This window comes from Glycine max, chromosome 10 (assembly GCF_000004515.6).
Source record: "Glycine max cultivar Williams 82 chromosome 10, Glycine_max_v4.0, whole genome shotgun sequence".
NCBI classification, from domain to species: Eukaryota; Viridiplantae; Streptophyta; class Magnoliopsida; order Fabales; family Fabaceae; genus Glycine; species Glycine max.
Genome location: NC_038246.2, coordinates 25,668,802 through 25,672,866, shown reverse-complemented (window position 1 = coordinate 25,672,866; position 4,065 = coordinate 25,668,802). Strand labels below are relative to the sequence as shown.

Genomic DNA, 4,065 nt, shown 5'->3' with positions numbered 1-4,065 from the left:
TAAACCAGAAAGTGCATGAGATTTATTATTTTTGTTAAATTGCAATTCAACAACTAACTTTGGTTCTTTAAAAACAGATAAAGCATGATATTTATTTTTTAAAAAATAAACCCAAGTACAACCTTCTTAAGTTTCCACATTCAACAAACGATTAAGGTTAAAGAAAGTGAAAATGCACAAGATTCCATTTTAAGCAGTCAAATTCATTCATCTCCCCAATGATGCATCATGAAGGCTCCCCAAGATCTATAAGTCAAAACCAGAGGAAAAACTAACATAGTTACACAAACGTCTATCTATAAACCATTGATTGAAAATCCCCCAACTTCTTATAGAGAACATCTGCAGTTTGTGACAGGTAAGCATATATATTCTCACCTTTTTTCCTTTGTTGCAGCACATCTATGTGATCATTGTTGTACTAAAAATTGTATCCTAGATATACCCTCTATTCCTTCATTCATTGATGGTTTCAAGAGCAGCAATAGTGTTACTCATAGGTCTTGTGGGAATGTTTTACCAGGGTACTCAACTCCCCCCTTCAAACAACAATGATTCATCAACATAAGGTTTTCTAGTTTCACCACCAAGAGTCAGACTCAGAGATGGGAGGTACTTGGCTTATACAGAAAAGGGTGTCCCCAAGGACCAAGCAAAACATAGCATCATCATTGTACATGGCTTTGGAAGCTCCAAAGATATGAATTTTTTGGCACCCCAAGTATATATATATACTAATCTCAATATCTCTTTACAAAACTTGCATATGTTGATTTGAAAATAGTAGACATGTTATATTGGATTAGTAAAATTAGATCTAATTAGACATGTTTGATTGGAAAAAAAATTATGTAGAAACCATTAGACATTGTAGTTCTGATTAGATACTTGGATACAAAGAAGAGGTGTATAATGTTTGGTTTGAACTACATCCCCAACAGGCAAATTACAAGCCTCAAAATATACATTTCTAAACATATGTTTGGTTTCAAAAAATGTCAATTTTCGTTTTTTATTTTCACAAATAATTAAAAAAACGAGTTTACATTTCTAAACAATGTTTGGTTTCACAAAGAAAGTAAAAATAAAAGCACAAAGTCATTTTCTGTAACTATTTGTGAAAATAACATTTTCTCAAGCCAAACTGGTCAAAATTCTTCCTTTTTATGTTGAAAATGGATTGTTAATTTCACCACGAGGTCAAAATTTGTGCAGGCTAGCAGGTGTGCCTATCAGTGCTCCAGTGATAAATTATCGATGGCCTTCCTTCCCTGAGAGTCTGATAAAGGAGGACTATAGGAGGAAACTTATCAACCGGTCCATGTGGTTTGCAAACTATTTTCCGACATTCTTGCACTGGTGGGTGACTCAAAAGTGGCTCCCTTCAAATTCTGTCATAGAAATAAACCCAACATTCTTCAACAAAAGAGATATAGATATTTTAGAGACAATTCCTGGCTTCCAATTGATACGAATACGCAGATTACAGAGGAAGCACCAACAACAAGGGTGCAGAAGGGAGAAGAGATCAGGAGCAAGAGGAGGGTGATGAAGCCAACATACCTGAAGGACTACCCTTGAGGGCAATCCTGGAAGAGAGAAATTAGGAAATCTGCATCAAATCCTGCTTGTCGTATTTGCTCTCTCAGGGGCAAACATGCAAAACGAATTCCATTACTAGAATATTCCTAGGATAGAGTTTAGCATAAAATCTGTTGTAGGAATTTCTATATGAAGCTATGTAAATAATCTAGCAAGCAAGAACAATAAGAATTTCTCTTATCTTACCTTGCTTATTCCTTTTCTTTCTCTGAATATCTGGAGGAGCTGACCCTCGAAGTCAGTAGCCAATTCTGCACCTAACACCAATGCTTACCAAGGCAAGTTACATGTTTCTTTCACTTGTTCTATTATGTGAATATACATAGGCAATTTTTGGACAAAATTTTCAGTAAGTACATGTAGGAAAAGAAAATTAAGAAGCTCAAATGAATTAAATTTCTCTCATAATCATAAACTAAGCTTATGCATAAGCATAAGTTTAAATAAGCTTTTACATAATCTAAATGAGACTCTGAGAGGGTTTAGACAAATTAGTTTATTCTAATTTTAACTTGTGAGACAAACTAATTTTATTTTTGTTGTTATTTAATTCTGTAACAAGACCTATTTATTGAGAAATTTATCTAAACAGAACCATGGTAAAACCTCTGAGGTAATTGTGATGATGGTATGTTCCCACTTACAAAACAAATTAAGGGAACAAGTACTACTTGACACTCTAAGGAGTGACTGGATGGTGGCCTTTGGCAACTGGGAATTTGACCCTCTGAAGCTAAGTAATCCATTCCCTGATAATAGAAGTTCAGCTAACATTTGGCAGGGCTATGATGAAGATAAGGTAGTGCCCTCTCAAATCCAAAGGCTTGTTACACAGAAGCTGCCTTGGATACAGTATCATGAAGTTCCAGATGGTGGCCATTTGATTGTGCACTATAGTGGCTTATGTGAGGCCATTCATTTTGAAGGCACTTTTACTTGGAGAAGAAAATCTTTCATATAGACCTAGACCAGAAGTATTTGTATCTTGATTTACCATCATCTCTTAATACAATATCTTTATTGTTGATTATTTTTTTTCCTTTGGAGAATGTCAAATGTAAATCACATTCATTGATTCAAAGGAGGAAAATGCCATAGATGTAAGTTGCTTTTTTTTTCCCTCTAGAAATGCTTACAACATGTTTTTTTTTATACTCTCTTTTGAACATTATATTTACTAAGGTGAAATCTAACTCAGATTTTTGACATTTTTGTTGGCTGAAAACATAGCACATTCATTACTTATAGGTAGCATACATCAAAATTTACTTGAACCTGAAACTGAAAGAGGGTGAAAAGGAGATACCCAGATTAATGTCATGAGTCATAACCCTAAGTTACAGTTTGGTATAGTGGAAAGAAATGGAAATAAATAGAATTGAAAACAAATATTTAAATTCAAGTAAAATAATTATTTAAATTAAAATAATATATGAAAGTGTGGGACTCATCAAATTTTTGAAACTTTCCAATCATTTCTCTTTCTTTCTTCACAAACCGAAACAGACCCTAAGAAAATAATTTCTTCTATTTTCACTACACTATCCAATAGGTGTGTGTTCGTGTAATTACTACAACTGGAACACAAAGTTGGAGCCTCAGTAGTTCATTTATTTTTGAACTTGAAATGCAAATTTTGAAATAACTTCCACTTTCTTTCAGTTAGCAGCAAAGCAGGACCTTGTTGAAGTTTAAATGTACTTCAGGATATCTAAAGAAATGGAATACAAAATGATCAAGTGAAACTGTGAAAAGACAAAATTTGAACAATAATTAAACACTTGGAATGATTCAATTATGCTTTAATATATCTTATGACTCTAGTCTTAAATAGTTTATTGCCTTTGTACAAGTCATCAAAACTGCACATAATGAGGGAAGATTAATAATGTGTCTTGAAGTACAAAGCGCAAAACTAAACCAATTTGCATAATTAGAAGAAAAGTGTTTCATGGACACCGCTCGATAGATAATGCATTGCAATAAAAAAAAAATAGATAAAGAAAAAATATGGCTGTAACTAGAAATTTTCTGGCCTAAGGCAATTTTTTTAAAAACTCAACGCGGGAAGATTAATAATGTGTCTCGAAGTACAAAGTGCCAAACTAAACCAATTTGCATAATTAGAAGAAAAGTGTTTCATGGACACCGCACGATAGATAATGCATTGCAATAAAAAAAAACAGATAAAGAAAAAATATGGCTGTAACTAGAAATTTGCTGGCCTAAGGCAATTTTTTTAAAAACTCAACGCGGGAAGATTAATAATGTGTCTCGAAGTACAAAGTGCCAAACTAAACCAATTTGCATAATTATAAGAAAAGTGTTTCATGGACACCGCACGATAGATAATACATTGCAATAAAAAAAACAGATAGAGAAAAAATATGGCTGTAACTAGAAATTTGCTGGCCTAAGGCAATTTTTTAAAAAACTCAATGTAATATTAATTAACCAATTTTA

At 33.1% G+C, this 4,065-nt stretch overlaps 1 pseudogene; it reads left to right on the top strand.

The window, feature by feature from the left end:
- The first annotated feature begins 466 nt into the window (after positions 1 to 466).
- Positions 467 to 2,591, top strand: LOC100819974 (uncharacterized; annotated as a pseudogene).
- Positions 2,592 to 4,065: the final 1,474 nt, after the last annotated feature.